Source organism: Nomia melanderi, chromosome 6 (genome assembly GCF_051020985.1).
Source record: "Nomia melanderi isolate GNS246 chromosome 6, iyNomMela1, whole genome shotgun sequence".
Lineage (NCBI taxonomy): Eukaryota > Metazoa > Arthropoda > Insecta > Hymenoptera > Halictidae > Nomia > Nomia melanderi.
The window spans coordinates 12,476,634-12,495,554 of record NC_135004.1 but is presented as its reverse complement, the minus strand read 5'-3'; the positions used below and the strand labels follow the sequence as shown (position 1 = coordinate 12,495,554).

The 18,921-nt window shown below is 49.0% G+C and overlaps 1 protein-coding gene across 32 annotated transcripts in view; it reads left to right on the top strand.

Annotated features, from left to right (window-relative positions):
- LOC116427961 (uncharacterized) overlaps positions 1-18,921 on the top strand; it is a 293,655-nt gene that overhangs the window by 201,351 nt on the left and 73,383 nt on the right. For 9 of the 32 annotated variants that reach the window (XM_031978919.2, XM_031978917.2, XM_031978918.2 and 6 more), the window contains exon 1: positions 14,750-14,898. The exons of 22 other annotated variants lie outside the window; for them this stretch is intronic. The gene's annotated coding sequence lies outside the window, so the exon portion shown is untranslated. Of the gene's footprint in view, positions 1-14,749; positions 14,899-14,968; positions 15,085-18,921 lie in introns of those variants that run through there. One more of the 32 variants, XM_031978914.2, reaches the window with a different exon arrangement.

Here is an 18,921-nt window from a genome sequence, read left to right as displayed (position 1 = left end):
AGAGCCGCTGCATGTATTCTTAATTCGCTGGAGTCCGTAGCCGAGTCGCCGACTTGATCAGTCTCAATAAAACCAATGATGCGCCGAGAGCGAACGGTAAATTCCGTCGACCGAGGATCGCTGGGCCGTAATACGAGCATCGCTCTTATCGGTCGAAGTATTGAAGTCGCGCGGAAACGTCCGAGATGTCCGCTTCGCGCAGCCACGTTGCCCGGGCCGTGTAAGTTGATCTTCATGAATGGGCTTCGCGGAATAACGGGCTCGCCCGATGGTTCGTTTGTGCATCTTAATCCGGGCATTGTTGCCGGCGCGGCCGGAATTCGTGAATCGCGAACGGGGACACAATATCTCGCGAGACCTTCCGTGGCGTTTGAATCGAAATCCGCGGCATAAACGGATCACGAAGATTATCCTCTGGGATCGTCGTCTGGCCCGACCCGGATCGGCCTTTCATTCGCGCTGCACGCTCACCTCCTGTTTCCGGTCCCGATAGTTTCCATGTCTCGTCGAAATCCCGCGGATCTCGTTCGTTTCCTCCGCGTTTCCCGGGTAATCGCCGTTATCACCGCTCCGCCGATAGTCGGTGGCCGGTGAAAGTCGATTCTTCGATGACGGAACGCGGCCGCCGCTTCTTGGAAGCAATTTCGGAAGCAATTCCGATTGAAAAGCCGCCGTTGTCGCGGATCAACGCGTTCCGATTGTTCGCGACAGCGCAGCGTACAGCGCGCGTGCATCGTTCCGCCGAGCCTTTTGTCCGAACGGCCAATCTGGAATTTATGGAACGAGCTGCCTCTCAAAATTCCGACGCGTGAAATTTGTTTGGCTTGTTGCCGTGTTTACAACGGGCGATAATCGTTCCGCGGTGGATTAAACGTTGGCTGAGCGGACGTGCTGATGGCACTAAAGAATCCTCGAGAGTACCAGATTACACGAATAGCGTTACTTATAAGGAATTTTGCCATTCAATAAAGTACAAGTATTGTTGGATTAAAGAGGCGAGAAGGTGGTGAAACGTGAAACTGCTTAAGATTGACAAACGATTGACGCAAGTTGAATCGTTTCATTCAACATTTCTTGAAACTGACGAGACATCGTGCATGAACTGAGAAATGAAGATATTTTATTCAATGTTTAACACACTGATGCATTATGCAAAACTTAACACTAGAATTACCGAGCATTTAACACGATTAATATGCAATTCCCATAAAAGCTGTAACAATAGATTATTTTCAGTTTCTTCAGGCATTCAATATAGTACTCAAATGAAACTATTTTCAAAATCATTTCGAATATTCAATGCTTCGAAGATATCAATAATTGCTAAACGAAAAAGTCTAAACCAGTCATTTTTACTGGTACGGTAGTTATAGTGTTAGTGTTAAATATCCAACTTCATAACTTTGCTATATCAACTGAAATGGTGACTGAGAGTCACCTCTCGAGTACAAAAGGTTAATATTAAATATTATACTTCATAATTCTGCTGTAGCAAATCGCGTGACGATTGAGAGGCGCCTATGAAGCGTTAATAAAATTCCATTTAATTGTTAATGAATACCAAAAGAATTTAGTACGAATTAAAGAACTAGATTAGGAAGAATATCCTTCGTGAACCATCGCAGCAGAACTAATCTCGACGCGGAACATCACAGTCGAAAGCGATTTCGCGGCCTCACCTGTCTGAACTTTTAATTCTAACCCATCCCAACGCGTGGAAGTCACGACTTCACGGAAAGACAAGGCCAGTTTCCAATATGAAACTCACCTGTCGAGGGAACTTCACGTACTTGCCGATTCATCTTCGCGCGATCGCGTGTTCGGCGAACTTCACCACCCCGGGAACAAAAGGATCTCGCGGGGAATAAGAACAGTAATCAAGATCCCAACCGGTCGGTGAAACTTTCGTCCGCGTTAACGAACGAGTCGATACGCCAAGAAAATTTCCCAGCGAACGAGATACCTCCGATTTTCCGGCTCGTCGGAAGCGTTCTTCTTTTGGCAATGATCCATGCTAATCCGCGCTTCCAATGGGGAACTGCTTATTGTCCCGCTTTATTGATATTACGTACGCGATACAAGCGAACTCGCGATAATTAGGGCCTTAATCCTTCCGATGGTAATTCCTAAATGCCCTATTTACACGCGATACGTAATATCCTTGTTACTAAGTGAAGCATATTCACCGTCGGCTTACGTGCACACGAATTTGCGGAGTACGCGTGCGCGCGTTAATAGCCCGGAAAGGATTATTCGACCGAAAATTTTCATGTTATAACCCCGGAGCACCGGCGAGAATCGCTAACCGGGAGAAACGGGGCGATATTTAGCGTTCCAGCTTACGAGATTTCGAACGCACCGTTCCGGGAGTTTTTCGGGCTCTCTTGTCGGTTACCGCGAAAGAACGCGCCGCTTTCGAAACTTCCCGGTTGGCCTAAGGCGCCGGTAAACCAGTTTCAAAGTTTTCGCGATTTTTCTCCGCATAGAATCTCCGCCGCGCTGCGTTTAAGACTCGCTCCATTTTAAATTCGAGTCTGAGTTTCAGAGACTCGGCGAACGGTGTCACGCGGAGGAATTACTTCGTCCTCGCGGTTAATGCAAGAGGTCGTTTGGATGCAGCAAATTTTCTTTATCTTCGCGAAGTACTCCGTTAAAATTATCGAGTGGAATAAGATGAAGTATCTCGTCCGTTGCCGAGAAAAATAAGAGAATCATTTCTCCCGCATCTGAGTGCTACATTTATCATTCACCGAGCAAACTGTCAAGTATTTTTCATTGTTAGTGACCGGATTGTGAGAAACTTGTTACGAGTTAATTAATTGATCACCACGGATGGCTGATTATTAAATCAATGTTATTGTAAACCTCCCTTACATCAGACATAGATGATTTCTAATTCAACAGTTGCATTTTTAATCGTATATTATATAAATATGACTATTTTATGTTGCTTTAATTTAGTTCAATTGACTGTTTTGATGGTTTCAATACACTTTGTTAGAAATAACCGTGGAAGCAAAATTCTGTCGTGGTCAAGGGGTTACTTGCACTCGAGAGGTCATTCAGTCACCACTTGATTCGATATAACAAAATTACAAAGTGTTATATATAATATTCAGTTTCCTATAATGCATCAATACATGAAACATTTATATAAAACAGCTTTGTTTCTTAATTTACGTATGTTCTCTCATTAACCAGTTAGCTGCGTGCGACGAGTATACACGTCATTTTAAAGCGCAAAATGGTACCAATTTTTACGATGACCAATTGTTTATCTTTTCAGATAAACGTGTAATTCTTCTTAATTTCGCTGTAGTTTTTCGTTAAAATATAGTATAGATTCCTTTGCTCTGCGTTTGACAAGTGTACACTTTATTTGATTTTATTGCGCGCACGAGAGATTTTTCAAATTACATTCCACAGTTGCTTAATTCGTTTCAGATAGTGTCGTACATGTTTAACCGGGAAATGTCGAATATTTCTAGTGAAAAGCTTCCGAGTGCAAAGGGTTAATATCACAGGTCACGATGAAATTTTTCGTACGCGTAGAGAGAGAATCGGCCTGTTTGGAGCTGCTGGTTATTTGTATTGTGCTAATACGCTCGGAAAACATCGGCTAAGTCTCCCGGCGTGGGTAATAAAATTTCCCCCCGGCGCGGTGCACAATTTCACGAGTCCTTTTTCCATTCGGCGCATGCATCCGCGGGATTCCGTTGGTACGGTTCCAAGTGGCTGTTGAAAAAGTCGTCGGACGACTGGTAGATTTAGTGGCGTCTCCCGTCGTCGTCGGTACCTCTTTCGCGACTGTCCCGCTAAGCAAGACGCATCGCTGCACCTCGCCGACTTATTTAAACCGGAAGCTAATTCCCCCTGAAATCTGTACGGCGATAAGCGATCGGTTCCCCGGCCGATGCGGAATAATCGTGAACCAGAGAAAACTGGTTCCGATTTATGCATAAATTCCGCGTATTTGTAAATTATCCCCTATCTCCGATCGTTCGGGCAATTGACCGGTATAATTGATTTAATTTATGTTCCCCGCTGTATTATTAATAAGATTCCGACGGGAGATTTGTGTTGCTAATTATCGGGAGGTAGTTCCGTTCCGACGCGAACGAGAACTTAAATGGCTTTAGAAATTTCTGATAGAAGTTTTTATTATCCGATAGGGGGCGTTCGATAATAAAACGTCTTTTTATAAAACGATCTCGATGTTTCGGTAACACGACGATCAACTTGGCCAAATATCGTGCGGTCGCGTCGTTCGGGAGTGGAACGCTCCGCGCATTATGCGTCCCTATGGGTCATCATTGCTAATCAAGGACGGCGGCAATAGTAAATGACAGAGGGGTCGGGCACTCTAGTTCGATGCATATGCCGGTAGAAGTGGCCGCGCTCGGCGTCGTGTTTCCTTGACAACAGAGATGCGGTCTTTACTGTATCAGTGCATCGATCCTCTACAAATTATAGTCTGTTTATGGAACGATGATGCTTCGGCTACATCGACGATCATAGTGATTGTCCATCATACTCTAGAATGGCTCTGTTAGTTCACGATTGCAATTACTACCGAAACATTTGCTTGGAAATCAGCCAGCCATGGAAACCACAAGCAGACTGTAGAATCCTATGCATTCGCGTATGAGAATCTATACGAAATCTACAAAATATTGAAATATTATCTCACCTTCAATACATTGCTCTAAATATTTCCCTACAACTATTCAGCGTTTTCTAATAAGATACAGACATCCTTTGAAGCTGACTTAATAAAAAATCACATATAAATCAAGCAACAAATCCATTTCATTTCAATATTACATATATTAACCCCACTCGAGAGGTGACTCTCACTCACTACTTGACCTCATTCGGTGAAACTATAAAATTTAATATTTAATATACTACATCAATTTGAGAAATATTGAAATAAAATAGCTCTCCTCGATGTATGATTCCTCTTCGAGTTAATTTCACAAAGTACTGTCTTTATCTCATCGTCAAATGAAAACTGCCGAGTGCAAAGGGTTAATTCACCACACGCAGTTTAATGTCAAACATCAAACAAAACATCATAATCTTACTAAAGGTCCTCTCTCAACTGCAAACAGCTAATGTCCCAAATCCATTCGCGAGACAAACGTTCCCTTTAACCCTTTGACGAAGATTCTTCGAAACATACAAAACCTTCAACATATGAAGCTAAATTACATATCAATTGCCTGATTAATAGAAAGAAAACTACGTGCTGATCTTTTACTGTTCGACTAATTGTATCATTTTTCCGACATCCGTCCGCAAAGAGTTAAACGTCTCGATGAAAGGAAATCACGGAGCATCGGCGTTTCTCCATAAAAAGCTGGGTCAGCGCAGACCCGAGCACCTCGTGCCGAGGATTAGTCGATAAACCCGCGAGCGTAGACGGCAGGGAAGGTGAAGAACACTCGTAGGACGTCGTCTCGCTCGTGTCGGGCGAGGCGGTACAGGTCTATCGGACCGTGACATCGGGGTGCGCGAGATTCCTTGGCTCGGTGGCCCCATGAGCGAAGGCCCGGTCTCCCCGTGCTCGATAACTCTCGACGACCGGCCGGCCGGTCGCGGGCTGGTTCACAGAGTCGACCACAATGCGCGGGGAACAAAGGAGCTGCGCCGTCGACGTTATCGCGATCGAATAAAAATGCCGAACTCCTCCGATACACTTGACATAAATCTCGACGCCGATAAAGCGGCGGCTCGCGGTAACGAGCGATACGTCCGATCGTTAATGCCCGGCTACGCGGAAACCCAGGGCCGAGATCTCGGGCCATTTCGCGGCGCCGTTTCCGACGTGCCCGCAGTTCCCCTTTTCAACGGGATTGCTTTGTTTCTTTTCGTCCCGGGGATATTTCGGCTAGGATTCCGATAGGCGAACGAAGTTGATCCATTGAGTCTGGCAAAAACAACTCCAGGAATCCTCGAGCGGAGGGAACCGGGCCGCGTCACTGGAAGCGGATTCCCTGCTCGAAGCTTTAGATTGAATTCGGACTGATTCAGACACGGAGAGCTGGCGGACTTGCGACGTTTCGGTGGCACGCTTTTACTTGCAACTTGGTTCGAGAGATGAATACAGTATGTGTACTGTGATTAATAAATTCACGGCGAATAATGCGTCTTCGTAGATTATTGGGTTTTAGATATTCGTTAGGAGTCGAGCTCTCGGTTGATATTCGAAATCGTACTCCGGTTCAAAGGCGATCGGATCAAAGTGGATCCCGAGTCCCGTTGCAGCAGAGAGTTAACCACTCGGTGCTGCGGCTGAAGTTGAGGTCCCCTATAGGACGATTATCCGAGACTGTTAGAAGCTAAAGATACATCGAAGTTATTAGTGCAATCGGAAAGGTTGTGTCGCGTTCAAAGTGACCGGTTCGTTCTCTAGCAAGTCCCACTTGACCGAATCAATCGCTGGCTTTATTACCTTAGCCCCGGAGCTTCAGAGGATCGCGGCAGCGTTCGAGGCTTCGACAACAGTTCCGAGCTCTCGAGAGCGAACCAGACCGTGTCGCCTAATTCTTCTATTAAACTGGTCGACACCGTGCCGCCGACTCGCGGGGCTGTGAGTCGAAAGCCAACAGTCTGGAGAGCGAAATGAATTACAGGGAAGGTTCAGCGTGGTAATGCTCCGACGGCCGGGAGCTTTCCGTCCTCTGCGCGAACGGAACGAATCCCGGCGGCGCTCGGATCCGTGATCGATAATCGATTGATCCCCCGCCCCACCCGGCGCCCGCGCCGGAAAGATTGGACCGGTAATATCGTCGAATATGGCCGGAGGATCGATGGCGGCGGACCGGCAGACCTTCGACTTCTAGACGGATCTGATACTCGATTGAACTGTGCTTTTACCTGAAATTCGTTTATCGAGTTCGTGGGGTGCACCCGTGCGTTCTATGGCGGCCGAGAAACCCCCGTCGCCGCCGCCAATTTCATCAAGGCTCGACTATTGCGATTCTCGCAACGTCCCGTGAACGCTTTCCCGCCGAGCGTGCGCCGATACGACGCGTTCGAAAATTCTTTTATTTACCGTTGTCTCTGCCTTCTGTTTGTTTATCGCGTCGAAATTCGGAAATGATATATATCGCTACAGATTCCGAGCGTAGGCCGACGATACGTTTGTTTACTGTTTCTTCGTTTTTTTTTTGTTTTTCCCCGTTTATCGCGCTCGAATCGCGAAAAGATAAATAAACCGATCGCATCGCGTCGATCCCGAAAGCCGACCGATAGGACTCGCGCAAATATTCTTTTATTCACTTTCATTGACTTTTTATTTATTTCCCCTTTTCCCTTTATCGCGTCGGAATTCCGGGGGGATAAATAAACCAATTGCAGCGGGCGCGCTTCCAATCTCGAGGGCGGTACACAATGCGTCCGAAAATTCTTTTATTCGGCATTATTTCGTTTTGCCTCCTTTTTTTCCTTTATCCCGACGGAATTCCGGGGGGATAAATAAACCGGCCGGCGCGGTGCATCCTCTGTTCAATATTCGCAGACGCGCGCGTGGCCTCCTGACGCACGACGCGCAGCCGGGCACAATGAGCCCGCGGCAGACAATGACGCGAGACAGCGCGCGCGAGGGTGAAAACTACCCTCCGAGGTTTCTCCCGTCGCTCCAGACCTGCGGTGTTTCCCTTCCAAGGAAATATTACGAGCCGCGGCTGTTCGCGATGCCTTGTCTTTGTGGCGGATTTTTTTTACGTCGAATCAACGATGCGCTTTTGTCACCGGTGCCGTTAATCGTCGCGCGTAAATGCGTTTCACGGGCCTCGATGGTGAGTCGCTGAAAGAGGATCGCGGAGGAGTAGGAATTCTTCATTGTCTCCATTGTCGCGCGGCTTGTAATTACTGTTTCTGCGGAGGACACTGTCTTGTGTACTTATTATAGGGTATTCATCGATCAGCGCGTTTTATCTAGAGAATATAAATCCTTCGGAGCTATAAATAGCTCGTAGATTTTGTTTGAGAAAGTTTCGCTAGGTTTCCATTCCTATCATTTCCTATTTTCTCATTTGTCCGTATAATTATTATTAGTTCCTTGTCACGGAGGAAACACTTTTGAATATTCGAAATACACGCTTCAAAGCGCAGGCTTCAAACCTACATCGTAAACAGAAACATAAATCTAAACCGTACACCAGCCTGAAACAACATTGGAGGTAGCTAAAACGTTTCGTCGCGTTTTCCCTGGTGCAACCACGAGATCCCATCATTCGCGCGAGATTTCCAGCTGCACGGAAGAATCTCGCTCGAGGGTAGGAGCAGCGACCAACGAGCCTGCGAACGGCGTTCCCTCGGACGCAGGAACCGCTGGGAGAAGATTGTGTATCGCGGCGCTTTGGTGGGCTGTTATTTACGTAGCCGGTCGAAGACACCGCCCCTCGAGTCACGTACTCGCGAGGCAGTTTCAATTTTCCGTAGGACTGTTCCGAGCTGCTTCGTCGGCTCCGGCGGGTGCAACGTGCTCCGCAGGACGCGGCTCATCTTCGAAATATCATTCTGGCCGATGTCCAGGGACCACGTCCGCTGCCGGCAATGCATTTCTCCGGTCTAATCAAAACGCGATGGACGACGAATCGGGCCGAAACGGGGTAATAGGTCTGCCAGAGTAGATCAGCCGTGCGTAGGAAATGGAGTGCCGGGGACAACGATATTTTGTTCGATTTTATCTCGCTACCACGGCAGCGGACGCTGTTATACGCACGGTTCGTTCGTTTCGACCGATACACGTGTACGGGGAAGTGTCCGGCGCAGCTGCAGTGATAGGTAGAATTTATGTGCGTTTTCAGCTTGTACAGTGAACCCTCCACTGAAGAGGGAACGTTAACAAGAGAGCAACACTGTACAGTGGAACAGAGGAACATCTGCAGGATCTTCGTTAATTATAAACCGAGTACACCGACGAATGTAAAAACTCGTCGAAACTAGGCATTAGGTTCTATACTTCATTAATTAAACCAGTTGAGAGAAAGTACTTATCAACCGAACCGACGTAAATAGGCTACAGAGATTCGACGGACGTTAGATTTACGATGAAAACCTGATTATCGAAATGTAAAAAGTCGATGGACTCTACTTCGCGGAGACGCGCGAAGAACGCACTTCGTCTCGTTGAGAAGCTAGTAAATCTCGGAAAGCGGGTCGGCGTTTTCGTCGCGAGGGGAGGATGTCCCATCGGAGGACACTCGATTCTCGGCGGGCGTCGCTGAAACGAAACACGGAAACCGGCGAGGCTGCGTGCCGATGTGCGTGAGCAGCGCGACAAATATGGACGCAGCTCCGGTCCCGTGGAACCTCGATATTCGAGGAATTAACGAGGAGGCGGTATCGATTCCGTTCCTTCTATCGGAAGAACGGCGACGGCTATTTATTTGTTTCTTCCCGCGTGGGCGGCCGCGAGCCGTGAAATCGATTCGGCCGTAAATTCTCGGGGCCCGTGTATAGAGAGAGCGTCGATAAGCCGCGGAAGATAAGGTGCTGGTCCGAGCGAGTGTGCCTTAATTAGGGGGGATTAGGGGAGGACGGGCTACTTAGAAGGAAATGGGAAATCGATGCACGGGAGCCGTGCGTCGGACCACGGAATACCGTTCCCGAAATTCACGCCGACTGGTTTCGCTATACTGGCTTTAAGTAGCGGCATTAACCCCTTGAATCCTGTGTTCTTTAGTAACTGAGCTGGTTTATGGTAATTTGGGGACGGAGGAATTTCCTGTAAGTTTTTAGCAGTGTTTCTGCCGATGGTGTCGGAAGATAGCTTTTGAAATTTGAATTTTCAGAATTAATCAATGTAATTGTTCTCGGAAAAATCGAGGAGACAGTTGAGTATATACGACTAATCTTGGGAAATGATTCTCAGGTGCTTTTTGAAATTTTAATTTGGAATTACTTTTCAAGATTAGTTGTATATTTTGAATTGGGTTTTCTAGTTTCTGAAGAATGATTATGAGAGTGATCGTAGGAAATGTCCAAAATTCAATTGAGGAGAAACTGTTACACTGAGGAAATATTATTATAAGTTAAAATTTTGAAATTTTAATTGAAAATTAAGTTAACGTGGAGTTGTTGGATGTTTAACTCTTCGCGGACTAGAGTTTGTTAAACTTTTGCGAACCTTCTTCATAAATTTACCTATCGAAGTCTGAAATATTAGAAAAAAACTACATATCAGTTTGTCGTTGTTTGAATAATTCAATTACTCGTTTGCAGCTTTCAGATTTCGATATCAAAACTCGAAGTTTCCATTGCAACAACATTCGACTGCAAGAGGATAATATTGATAAGAATAATATGTGATTCTAATTTGAATGGAATAAATTATAGCAGATGAAACTTACGTAAAGACTTCAGAGAATTAATAGTTTCTTGCACTTTACAATGAACATTAGAGAAAATTAAAAGAGAAATTGTTATAATTCATTACAAAAATGGCGTATAAATCGCGTTAAATACTCGATAGTTCCTGCGTCAGTTAGACAATAAGAAAGATTAATATCGATCACATCGATCGTTCCGTATCTGAATGCATAATGCGTCGGAACGAAAAACTTACTGTGTTTACAAGTGTTGGAAGCATGTACCAGTGAACTATAAAGGGTTAAATCGGATTGTTCGAGGACGGCGGAGTGCGCGATAGGACTCGCGCGTGGAACAGCTCTCGCGAGTGCGCCCGTTTCTCGTGGAAGTGCACTCGAGGCGATCGGAACGAAAACAGAGGGAACGATGGAAAGGAAAACAGCGTTAAGTGGCGGTGCCTCTGTCAGTTTTCCATCGACCGGCCCGCCCATTTCCGACTCGTACACGCGGCTTCGGGCTCCGATCGCAATCGACGGATGTCGTTTCTCCGACCGAAATTAATGCCCGATAATTAACCCCGCGCACCGCCCGGCGCTCGGGCGGGCCCGCTTTGTGCTCGAGTGTCTTCCACTCGACGGGACTACTTTCGCGAATATCGGGGCTTTCACCGGCGGTGATTTTTCTTCCGATGAAAAAGAAGCATTACGGACGCAACGCGACGAGCCGAGCAGCTTCGCGAGGTATTCAGCCGGCTATTCAGCCGGCTATTCGAACGGAACTACGATTGCCGATAGTCTTTGTTGTCGTTGGCGGGCAAAAACTATCGCTGCATTCTTTGGAACACCTACTTTCCTTGCTGCGATATTTCGTGATTTTTACGGGCGTAATCACCGTGATTATCGCAATTACCGTAGCTTCTAATAGAGTGACAGAAGCGATCGGTCGTTGGTAAACAACATAAGGAGAGGAGAGAAGCAACGGTTACTCGTTTAACCAGTTAACTGTGGAATTTAGTCGGAAAAACCACTCGTTCTGCGCGCAGTGAATTAGAAAAATGAAGCGTGTACTCGTTGAACGCAGGACGAATGCACGTAGAGTATATTTTAATGGAAGATCAAAGACTCAGAAGAATTACATGTTTATGTGAAAAAATAAAGAATTCATCGCTCAAAAGATTAGTATCGTGTCAAGCTTTACGATGACGTGTATAATCGTCACAGTAAACTGGTTGAAGCGGGCGCTGCTGTTAGTTCAAACACCCTGCTATTCGTCTAGATCGCCTGAGCGAAGATTTGATAAAATCCCTGTACCTTTAAAATATATCTAGCCATAAAACGGGTGGGTAATTTGTGAAATTCGTATTCGGGTCGGGATCGAATCTCGATGAAACTCGTTTACCTTGCACGGTTCATTCGACGTGAGAAGGTTCGGCAAGCGGGAATGGAAGTTCGGCGAGTAACGCCCGGAGAACGGACGCGAGTAAATATTTAGTTGGAAGGACACCGGACTAATTATTTCCTAGCAAGGATGCTCGCCGACGCAACCTTTCGCCGTCTTCCCGGCGCGAGGCTCGGGAAATCCGGGGAATAACTCAGCCCCGGAAATGCCTCCAGAGCGAAACAAGAAAGGAGATGGTTAAATGGCTTCGCCGAGCATTTCTTGGCACGGGAACCGTAACCCGTCGCGCGGTGTCGGACTCCGGTTATTCGAAGTGGACGCAGTCGACAGCCTCCCCCCGCTAGACACGCCCGGAATTTCAGGACCCGTATGTGGATTCCAGTCATGTCACTCATGAGAGCAATGCAGATGAGTCGGGCAGACGACGCTCGACGCGATTCCGCGGCGCACTGATCTAATGTAGATTAAACACCGGAGGGCGAGTTTGGCTGCACGGTTCCGAGCGTGTTCTCGTCGGGAAATGTTTGCCGTGTTTCGGACTATATTTTGTTTGAAGTTTCAATTCGCCAGGTGTTGCGATTAAATTCGTAATAATTCAAAGGGCTTGCGTGAGATTCAATGGAATGGAAGTTGAACGCAAGGCGGTGAATATTGATGAGACAGGAGGAAAATAAAAGCAGATTTATCTGTTACAAGCGGGAGGCGGAAGTTCGCGGCGTTTAATTAAATACTAGAACGAAGTTTTGATGCGCGTTACGCTTCCACGTGGAATTCCGTGTTCCATTTCGTCTAAACTATTCGGCAAAATGGCCCGATAGTACCTTTCAGTAACCGTGCAATCCGCGGGGTTCGCGATGCCGCCGATACCAGTCGCTCATCGAGTGCGGTGTAATAAAAAATATTGGGTGTATCGATTTTAGAATAATAAAAGCCCAGCGATCGTTGCCGGGGTAATGAAAACTCTCGAAATTCAACCACACCGAGAAGTGCAAGGGTTCGATCGTTTCTCGATCGAAAGTGTAGATAGCGTCGGGGCCAAGCGGACTGAAAATTTCCACCCTTCGGGAGGAATATTTATTCGTATTGCCGCGTGGCATTTCTATTGCGCCCGTTTGATTATTTCCGCGGAACTTTCTTTCTCGTGAAGCTTCGGCTTCCTGTTCGTTACGATTTCATTTATACGATCTATTTCGCGGGGTGCAGATGAATTCAGCGGTTTTTTTGGGAGGAAATTGGACCTTTACTCACGGAGTTTTCAATCCTCGGAATATTTGTTGATCAAGTTCAGTCTGCTGTGTTCGCCGTTTCCCAACCTCGATGGCTGCGCTCCTCTCTTCCGCGTGGATGCTGAGAGACAAGAAAGATACGGGTTAAGTATAAACATTCCCAGAAACGTTCTACTATAAATTCACCGAAATCGACGGGTTAGTAGCTTCTTATCAAGGTACAAGAAATAAAGATAAACTGAACTACCCTTCAATCTCACCATAATCGATCATGGCAACAGGATCCTGGTCGAAGGACACGATATCTCCCCCTTGAAATCTTCCCTGCTTTCTGTGATCAGTTAGGGGTGCGGAATTCTCCAAATTCTACGTCGGCTTCAAGATTATCGATCCTCTCGAACTTCGAGTAGACTCGGTGGCAGACGAAAGAGAAGCACGAGGAGAGAGGCGGAAGATCGAGAGCGACACAGAGAGAGAGAAAGAGAGAGAGAGAGAGAGAGAGCCGCACTCAGAGGACCGGTGCGTGAAACACACCGGCTTGCCTCCTCGACTCTCCTTTTCACCGGAGCGAAAAGGTTCCCGCGACCCTCCCGCTCACGGTTCCGGGTCCCTCGCGCTCAGTCAAGGTCACGCCATCCTCCCACCATCGCATAGCCGCGGCGAGCGGCGCGATCGATGAAAATTCGCCGATCCCATTGAAAGCGGACCCTTTCGATCATCGATCCTCCCGACGTTTCCGCGCGTATAGTTCGTCGAACCGAAACAGGGGGGGACGTTCGTGCTCCGCGGGCTCAAGGTCAGCAACGCGACCACCCTCGCGACGCGAAAACATCCGCCGTCCGGCGGAGCGACCGCGCTGCGGCACGCTCCGTTCGCGGCGCGGTGCTGGGATCGGCCAGCGGCGAAAGAAAGGGAGCCGGGTGCGCGATAAATCAGCGTTACGGGGTGGTAGCCGATGATGACGGGGGAAACGCGAGGGGTTGACGAGTGGAAGAAGAAGATTGAGATGGTGGTGAGACGGGTCAGCCGGGGCGGGATGGGCGGTGGAAGATCAACGACGGAATTAGCCGGTGCGCGCAGCTGAGCGCGGAGGTGGCGGTCGCGGAGAGCGCACGCAGAGGAACAGCGGAGCGAGATGGAGATAGGGATCGAGAGAAAGAGAGCGAATACGAGCGAGAGAGTGAGAGAGGGAGAGAGAGAGAGAGGAAGGAGTAACCAGAGGTGGAGGGTTGACCATTTCGGGAGTGTCGGAGGTGGCGGCGCACGGCTGATCGATGCAACAGCAGCGCCGTTACGCGGAGAGAGGGAAAGAGACGTTAGTTACGCCGGGGGCGGAGGAGCGCGAAGGGGGTAAAACGGCAGCGAGTTCGCCACCGCGCCGCGCCGCGCCGGCAGAGCTTCACCCACCCTTTTCCACTATCCAGCTTCGCCGCATCCCTCCGAATCCCTCCGGTTCCCTCCCTCGAGCCGCTACACGCGTACTAACCGAGCGGCGCGCGTTCGCCCTCGCCGTTCCACTCGGTGCACCCTCCTCCCCACTCCCTCTCGCTCTATTCACCGTCCCCGTCTCCCTCGGTCTGCGCGCTCTTCCACCTCCGCACATTTTCAGAATAGGGGTTGCTTCGACGCGACGCGCGCCGTCACTACTCACCCTCTCGCCCTCTGTCTCCGTCGCTCCCACGGTTCCGCTCCGGCCTCCCGTTCCTCGACGACGATCGTCCGGCTCGCTCGCTCGCTCGCTCGCTCGCACCCACGCCTCCGTCTCCCTCTCTTGCTCCCACCCTCGCGGGCCTCAGTTCTCGCCTGAAGACCGTGCGGTGTACAGGTGATCCCGGCTCGTGCGTGTTCACCCTTCTCTATGCTCGAGTCTGTCCGCCCGCTGGCCGGGATGACGTGCCGCGTCGCCACGAGGAGGACGCGCGCTCTCTCCTGCCGCGTCGTCGTCGACCAGGTGCGCTCTCTGCCCCCGCGTTCGTTTCTTCTCCCCTGTCGCTCTCTACTCCGCCGTGCATCCTCGCGGAGGACACGCGTGTTCGCCCGACAGTCCGCGGACTTCCTGCCTCGAGCGACCGACGACCGTGTGTGCCGCGACGGGCCCTCCTCGCCACGCCGTCGCCTTTCGCGGTGACTTTTACGGGTTCGACTCCGCACAATCGTATCGGCCTTTCGTTCTTTTCATTCCACCTTCTCTCTACTCTCGGGACCATCGTTCTCGTAGCTCGAATCGGAGACACCTTCCGCGAGGTGCGCTCCTTCGCGCGAGGAAACCGCTTCGCCGAGATCGCCTTCGAGCTCCCGAGAGAACACGGGGGAGTAACGACGCGATAACTCGCCGAAGACGATTTCCAGGTCACGTGGGTGGTGTTCGTGGGTGTAATCCGATTCGACGCCGTTCATCTCGAAACGCACGAGGCTATCCTCGCACCGGAGGGATCTGCCGACTCGAGAATGGACGTCTTTGTTTCGCGCTTCCCGTCGAGAGTTCTCTTTCTTGAAACATATTGACGGTTCCGTTGAAGAGGATCGAAGGGTTTCTCGAAGCGATTCCATCGCGGCCATTAATCCTGCGATTTGCCTCTCGCGTGCTCGAAAAATCTGACTTTATTGCATCTCGCGCGTCTGGGGATATCTTCCGTCACCAGGGACGTACATATCTAACCGCTGAGGTGATCGATGTCTTTTTGATATGCTCCTGGAAGACAGCTGCCCTTTTCCGGGGAATGTAAATATCTCCAAGCGTCCCTCTCGAGGACGAGCGTCTTCCGCTTCGATCTCCAGGCTGTGCTTCGCGATAGCTCGAATATCGCCTGTTTTCCGATCACGTGGTCGCCGTCAGTCTGGTCTTTTACGATCCATCTCGGCGCCGTCCAGCGTCGAGCTGCAGTTTGTCTTCGTAACTGCTGAGTGCCCACCACGATGTGCTGACCGGCGATTAACGCGCGGTTATCGTCGAGCCGTCGTCGGTCTCCTTTATTATCGGAGGAGTCCTCGACGTCGGAAGAGAAGCCGGCGATTAACGTAATTAATAGTCAAGCGAATTACGCTTCCGCGGGACAGGATGATTTACCCGTGGCGAATAATATGCCGTGCGGCCAGAGCACACTGGCATTAAGCGGATACTAAGGAGAGGGGGAAAGGATTCTCACGGTGCTCGCCAAATAATAGGGGGCAGTAAATTAGCCTGGGCTTGTGGGATCTGGCTGCGGTGGCATCCTCGGTCTACGAGCTGTTTCACTTTTTCACCCGATCCGTCCCGGCCCACCACGTGCCCCGAAATTGGTTTAACCGCGACCCCCTCCGTCCGCGTATTTCCCACCGATTCCCGCTGGTTAGCGTTCCTTCCATCGTCTGGTTGATTGCTTTTGCAGCTCGATGATAATTCCGCTGCTGCAGCGTTAATAAGCATCGGCGCGGTCGGAAATTAATAACGTGTGCTATCTGGGTTGCGACTTATAGGAGATCGGCTCGATGCGATCATTTACGTGCTTTATAACTACTTCTAACGCTGATCATTAACGTAACGCTTTGAATACTTTCTCGAAGGTTACATTCTTTCTAGATGAAATTTTCGAAGAGCAGAGAATCTATATTTCCCTCCTGTCACTGTTCCCATTAGTCTTTATTCCTCTCATTGCGAAACGTTCCTTGCCAAGTGGTTAAATCGAAGACAAGATGATACTAATATTCATCCAACAAATTTCACTATATTGTACCTCGTGCACTCGAGCATTCCGCGGACGCGAGTCTCGCTTTCTTTCGGCGACAAACATTCCGCTAGCATCGCATCACCGATTCGATTCTGAATACTCGAGCACGCAAATGTCTCGCTTTATCGGTGCGCAATGAATACGGAATGCACGGACCTCATGAATACCAGGCGCGTGGCAACGGACGCGTTAATTATTATTATCAGCGACGAGCCGGGGCGACGACGGGGTTCGATTTCAATAGATCAAAAAGCCGCTCGATCCGCAATCCCGTCGATTGAGCAAATAACGTTTCAACGGTATCGTTTCAGCGAGCCGATCGGCGGCTGGAAGCCATTCGCGGTCTGGAGTGGGAAAAAAACAAAGTGTCTTATACGATAATCGATGAATTATACGGCTCGCGTGCTCCGCGGGAACGGGAATGCGGCTATCCGCGTCAGACGTCAGAAGAATCGCGGCATTGTGCTCCATTTCTAAGGCTGACGGAAGCTCGATGGTTCGTACGCCGGCTGGCAAGGCCGGTCCGCCGTCGATGAGCCACTGTATAGCCGAACGCGTGAATTAGTAACCGTCCGTGAAGCTGGACACTCCATTGCGGGTGCTTTCTGGGATTCATCGTTCGCACCGGTGACGTCAAATCCTTCAAAGCGCTTCTTTGATCTTTCAACGTTTTCAATACCCGAGCCCAACGCTTCTTCTAATCCAGTTGGCAACGTACCCACGTCGGCTAATAACGGTGTCGAACGAGCACAGAGGGGGACTGTTCCCGATCGACCACTTAGCGGGTTGATTCCGCAAGATCTTTTTAACGGGGATTTCCGTTGCAAACGCGACCGGGAAACGCGGGACGAGAATTTTCATAGAGAGACTCGCTTTCGAGAAAATCGAGTGCGAAGTTCATCCGAGTGCGCGTGCACCTGGCTGGCAATGGGAGTCCAGTGAACGGGTCACGCGGTACGCGGTTACTCCGTTCGTACTCGCGAGCAGCGTCACGATTTGATACGGATCGAATTAGCGCGTCGGATTCCGATAATACGTTTATTTAGTTAAATTGAGAATCGCTGAAAATGCTCTTATTGTTAGGCCTGCGCGCGGTGCATATCCGTTCGCGATTATTGCCGTGTCGCCCCATGGTTTTAGAGATATTGACGCGAACTGTTAAGCAGAATGCATCAAGAATTCCAGAGAATTGCTACTTTTATATGAATCACTACATTCTGACAAATTACACAGTGTAGCAAAATTCTAAGATATTAAATCGCATACAAACTAGCAGAACCATCAGATAGCTTAATCTCTGCAATACACTTATCTCGGTAACTCGATCACTCTCTACTCATAATCACCCTATCTTCTAATCAGGTTATAATCAGCGATAAACATTATAGTCATTGATATTATCCATTGCACGTTTCACCTACACAAACTCCGATCCATACCCTCGGACATCAGCCAATTCCTGACCCCATAATTCCCGACCCAACGCTTCGTATCAAATACCAAATACTTCAACAGACGTTTCGCATCTGCAGCCAGCCTCCCCGAAGAGAAAGAGTTATCCAGAGGCAATTTCCTCGTAACCCGTTCGAATCGTTGACATTTGCGGTCGAATTGTCTCGGATAGAGTCCGCGGCCTATCTAACAGTCGCAGAGCGGTTGGCAATGGTACTAGTGTCATCGACGTCAGCTACACGCTGCAATCCACTGGAATCGGGGATTTCCATTAGGTCGCGAAGGTCACTGGTCCGGGCGCGGGCCAGCATCCGCCGTCCGTATCTGGAAGCGAGCGTGCCAAGCGCGACCGGTCAGAGATCCATCGTTATCCTCGCCGAGCATGCCCGCATCGGGACGCGATAATCCGATGATTGTTTCACGCGCTGCCGATCCTCCTGGCAGCGAAGCCAACGGGAACGTCGCGACTTTTTTTACGGAGCACTTCGCGCTATCCAGTGATGATAGAGATTGGGTATCCAGTGGCGTATTCCTGTTGTGCTATCCATTTTGTACGTTCTTAATGTGTCGTTCAATCTTTGCAGTGCAATGAGCATCTATCATTCGCCATCGTTATAGAACTGTCATCTCTAATGAATTAATCTTCAATTTTGCCTCAGCATTAGAGTCTCGATTTATATAGTTCCTTTGAGATTATTGTATTTGTAGAGTGCTTGTGAAGGTTTCGAATAAATTTCACGATTCTTAATCTTAACCGTTTGAGCCCCAAGCGGCGCGATGGCGCTTCTCTGTTACATTCTTCAAAAGTGTATCGG